Here is a 6,030-nt window from a genome sequence, read left to right on the forward strand (position 1 = left end):
ATTCGGACACAAATTTGAATGATCAAAATATATCTACCATACTCTATGCAATATGATGTTTGCAGAAATATGGTGTAGTTTATGAGAAAATCGATCTCATACTCGGTGATACTGCGCTTTCTCCGCTTCAGAGCCGAGCCCTCATGCTCCACAATGACGACTCCTCGAATGTGACGTTGTATATGGTGTTTTTGTGTTACAGTTATTAATATTGAAAGATACATGTACACCTGCAATGAAAAAGTGTGATAAAGGCATCATGAATCAGAGAGTGTATTTATAAGAGGCTGGTCCAAATGTAAATTACTACCACTAGGCACATACTCAATGAAACGCACAAGAGAGTAATTAAATCTCATTTGCGAGGGATAATAAATGAATTACTTGTACAGAATGTGCATAGGCGCCTGGGTCAAGGATATTGTTCTATAACCTATATGTAAACAATGGAGGAAATTCGAACCACGAATAAATATTTCTCCCTGATCTATGGTGTCTCTTCAAACATTTTTTCATGTTCCCGGAAGCTTAAATACACGTGTCATTATCACAGAACACTAATTTATCCACGTTTTAAAAAATGTCTTATCCCACTGATTCATAATATATAACAAGGCTTGCAACTCAATCTACCCCTTTCCGTACCCCATGACAGATATTTGTCGATTAAAAGTTATTTACACTGCTTACCAGCTAGTTTCAGGGCCCCATTCAATCCCAGTAATTCTTCTTTAATAATTAAAATCCTCTAATAATAGCTGTCTATCTGTTGTATATTTTTAATATTTTTTTTCTGTCCAAAGTCATCTCATTCAAATCTCTAATCACGGAAGTGCGTAAACAGTACAAAACTCGAAACGGAATAAGGGATATCCGAATTAATCTCGAGTTCTGAAAGGCTATGTAAACCCCAAAGGATGTCGAGAGTATTGGAGCTCTATCTAACAACAGCCTAAACTATCCAGGTTTTATGAATTCCAAAACAATGCGACATAAAAAGAAATGACAACAAAATAAAATAGGTACCCAGAAGTGAACGAGGGGGTAAAGGGCCGGTTCCTACCACTCCCCCCCCCCCTCTCCCCCCCCAACTAGGATCTTTTTCTTTCAGTTTAGATTAGTTTCACTACCTGTCTTATACGTTCCCTCCCCTCAATTGTTGTTTAGGTGAGATGATTAAAAAAAACCCAGGCACGTAGAATCGGGGGGTTGGGGGGGGGGTTGCCTCCCCCTTTTTTTTATAATGACCATTATTTGTGGTTTGTATATAATACAATTAAATATATTGTGTGACCCCCCCCCCCCTATTTTTCACAGTAGTAGTGAAAGAAGAATCAAGTTCTGAAATAGTAGTAAAACCCTCTATACTCACCCCCACCCCCACCCCTCCCCACGGAGTATAAGAAATTAAAAACTGGGGAATTTCTTTTTTATTTGAGGCATTATTCCCCATGAATTTTGTTGATGTATTTTTTTCTTTCTTTCTTTCTTGTTATTGTCTTTGCTTGTCAAGATTTTTATTCTTTCTGCTGCTACCGGTCGTGAGAGTTCAATGGTTGAGCTTTCGCTTTGTAACCGGGAGGTCGTGAGTTCGAGCTCCGATCGTTTTGACAAACACTCGGCATTTAGAAGTGAGAATCACGGGTTTTTCCGTTTAACTCACCTACAACTGGTGATGTCTCAATGTGAGTATAACATTCTCGACGGGAAGTAAAACAGAAAAACCAACAATCTTCTGGCTTGCCTCCCCCTTTTGAAAATCGGGGGTACATTACTGAAAGATAATTAATGTTTAATGGAAGTGAGAACAGAATTTGTAATTTGCCTGGCACATACCACAATTGTCAAAGCTGAGGAGGTAGTTGGAGGAAAAGTGGGAAAGTTGCTCCCCCCCCCCCCCCCCCCCCCCCCCAATATATAAAATAAGTTCTTTAATCTTCACTTTCGTAATCCGTGTGTGGAGATTTTACTGCTATTTCAGGATATTAAAGCATATATCCCTCTCATTAAATTCACTACTCACTACTACTGTTGAAAGGGGGGGGGGGGGCACTCACGTCACCCAATATGATTTGCATTACAAAATAACAAATACAGCGCCAATACTCTCGAAATCCTCTGGGGTTTACATAGCCATAGCCATCTTTCGGAACTCGAGATTAATTCGGATATCCCTTATTCCGTTTCGAGTTTTGTACTGTTTACGCACTTTCGTGATTAGAGATTTGAATGAGATGACTTTGGACAGGAAAAAAATATTAAAAATATACAACAGATAGACAGCTATTATTAGAGGATTTTAATTATTAAAGAAGAATTACTGGGATTGAATGGGGCCCTGAAACTAGTTGGTAAGCAGTGTAAATAACTTTTAATCGACAAATATCTGTCATGGGGTACGGAAAGGGGTAGATTGAGTTGCAAGCCTTGTTATATATTATGAATCAGTGGGATAAGACATTTTTTAAAACGTGGATAAATTAGTGTTCTGTGATATTGACACGTGTATTTAAGCTTCCGGGAACATGAAAAAATGTATAAAGAGACACCATAGATCAGGGAGAAATATTTATTCGTGGTTCGAATTTCCTCCATTGTTTACATATAGGTTATAGAACAATATCCTTGACCCAGGCGCCTATGAGAATGTGGTACACACCTTTCCAAAAAAATTATAAATTTTGCATGTTGATCTGGAAGCGTTGCTTGTGAACACTGTAACATGTCCATAAGGTATGGAGTTGAAGCCAATCTTTATTACGTGATATGTACAAATACGTACCAGAGACGAAAAATTACATTTTTGGATGCTTTTTTAATGTATGTTTACAAATCCTAAGTAAAAAAGAGACAAGTGTGGAGAAACCTGATCCGAAAAATATAAGGTTGGGAATGATTGCATGATCCATGCCTCAAGTACCTGTATACTGATGGGTGTGACCGGTCGACGGGAGATACTTGGTCCTCCTGAGCACCTGACCCCACACCTCTGGTGTGTCCAGGGGTCCTTGTTTGCCCGACTCTCTGTTTTGTATTGCTTATGGAAATTTTGAGATTGATCACTGTTCGTTATCTTCACCTTTCTAGAGATTATCTAACTACACTGAGTGGAGGTTGCCTAAACACGGATGAGTCAAAATTCACAAACGGGTCAGTTACACTGCATTCAAGGAAATACATATAGTACATTTTGAGATGTATTAGTTTATCAGAATATAATTTAATCCTATGAATTACTGAAATAGTTCAATTCAGCATGCATCCCAAAAACTCTCAATGTCTAATACGAAATGCTGCTAGGACTTATGTACGTAATTCAACTAAAACGGGTTGATTGAAACCTTGTAGGAATATACTTTTTGGTCTGTCTGCAAAAACTTTAACCTTGCCCATATCTTTTGTATATGTGGGGAAAGGACTGTACTAGTTCACATGTGTATTCCTCGTGACAAGACCCTTCTTTTAGCACCCCAAGTTTTGACCTTGTGACCTTATAATAATAATAATAATAAAATTCATATAGCTCATTATATAAAACAAATTACTCTAAAGCGCTTCACAGGGATAATTTTTTGTGTGTGGGGTGGGTGGGGGGTTGTTATGTCGAGTCCTATGCAAAGTATTAGAAGTCAACGAAATAAAATATTAACATTTTAAAATTTGCATCAAAATGGTCATTGACAAAAACTTCTATTGGTTAAGAAGCTTAAAAATCAGGGCAAGCAATTTTAAAGAATGGGATTTTAACAGTTTTACAAAAACGTTAATGTATTTGGCAGCTTTAAAATGTTGCGGACGGTCCATCCACAAACTGGCTGCAGCCCATCTAAATATTTGTTCTCCAAAAGACTGTGAATTTTTGGCACAGTGAGTCTCAGTGATGTTTCAGATCTTAGTGGTCGAGACAGGGAATATGTCAATGAGTTATTGTAGATATTCGGGAACACATCCCGTCAGCGCGCAGAAGGTAAACACCTAGACTTTGTATTGTGGACATTAACCTAGGAGTATGACCTACTTATGAATAACTTTACCTTGGCCACAAATTTGGATTCGCTAGTTTTAGGGCTTTCATATTTCACATTTATACTCCTTGTCAAAAGACTTTACTGTTTGGTACAAAAATGTTTGACCTGGTAACTTTGGAGTTTGACATACGTTTGAAAACCCTTAACATTGAATCGCAGGTGATTGGGTTTTGATATCCTTTTTCACAAGTCGTTTCTTGAAGTACCAAAAGTTTGAACACATGACCTTGAACTGAGATTTTTATCTACTTTTGACAAACGTACGTCTAGGCTATAATCCTGAATGGTTATATTGATAGGGATTTCATATGTGTATTCCTTGTGACTAGACCTTTCTAACCATAATAACTTTGCTGCCATACGGGGGCATCCGTGTTAAACAAACACATCTTATTCATATGTAATGATTACCTAATGGTCGTTCATGAAAAATATGTCATAAAAGGTATAAATGGCATGTCGAATGACCCCGCTAAGTTACACCATAATACACCTGCATTTATATTTGAATGACCCGGCTAAGTTCCACCGTAATACACCTGCATTTATAAATACAGGGGTATACTTTATTATGTCGATTGAGTTGGGGTTGCTCTACATGTAAATGTTCGCTTAATTTCCTAATTCTAAAATTAATAACACTAAAAACAATACAAAACGGCTGTCAGTGTATAATTGTATGCATGTAAAATGGCTTTAGGGTCGATGATTAGCATACCACATATTTTGCATATTGCTTGTTGGCCGAGTCAACCAAGGCTACAATTAGTGGTAGAGATGTCTTTTTCACCAAACAATTGATTTGCGTCGTATTCTGAATCATTATCCAAGAAAAGTGATTGCCCTATTAACAAATGCGGACGGACTCCTTGATAAAGAAAACGACTTTATTCTTCAACTTGGTTCAAGGTGGTTGACAATCGTAAATGAATATGTCTACCCATCCTATTTTCGTTTTTGATTACACAATATTTCATAGGAAACAAAAACAAACAATCTATCATGAAAGGAGACGATAACGAACACTATATTAATCCAATAACTCCTATAAGGAATACAAAATTAAGAGTTTAGCAAACACGGACCCCTGGACATACCAAAGATGGAATCAGGTGCCTAGGAGGAGTAAGCATCCCCTGTTGACCGGTCACACCTACCGTGAGCCCCATGCCTTGATAAGGTAAACGGAGTAATCCATAGTCAAAATCAATTTGCGAAGAACGTCCTAACAATCGGTATGAAACACGTCAGACAGAATTTGTCCCAAATAAAGGATATATGGGCAAACTTGATCTTGATAACGACCATAGAATTTGAAAAATGCTGACTTTAAACGAGACTGTTGAAACCCCTGCACCACCAATTTGTTTGTCAGTAGCCTGCCTCGATCATACGCAGAACAAGTTCTTGTGTATCGAATCATTGAAAGAACACCATATCTAGGTGATAATGAATATTATATTCATTTTCAATCAAATATCGAAGTACGAAGCAGACGTGCACGACTCTGGTGTCTTTTATTTCGAGTTCACAGGGATATATCGAATCGACATATGAATGAAAATGATTATTGCTAATAGATAAAACGTCGTAGATTTATCTAAATGTCAAGTTGAAGGCCACCGCAAGAGATTTTCTTCTTCTCATGTTTCATGTAGAGGTTTTGAATAAACTCTGCTTCATAACAACATAAAAGCGGGTCAGTTATATTTATTTAAAACGAAGCATGAATTGGAAATAATAAAACATAATTTACATGTTAAAAGAGAAGCCATAATATCGGCGCAGGTTCTACTGTGAATAAAATCATTGGGAAATGGGGGGGGGGGGGGGGATCATAATTAAATATACTGTTTTTTCGACACGAAAGCTCACAAAATTCAAGTAATATATGTGCAGGACAGTTAGTCACCAATCAGAGCAATGATGAAATAGGTTTTGTTACCAACGTCGAGGTTTCCTTGTCGCATATCGGAATAATGTCGCATATCGGAATAATGGC

The sequence above is a fragment of the Ostrea edulis genome, chromosome 5 (genome assembly GCF_947568905.1).
Source record: "Ostrea edulis chromosome 5, xbOstEdul1.1, whole genome shotgun sequence".
NCBI classification, from domain to species: domain Eukaryota; kingdom Metazoa; phylum Mollusca; class Bivalvia; order Ostreida; family Ostreidae; genus Ostrea; species Ostrea edulis.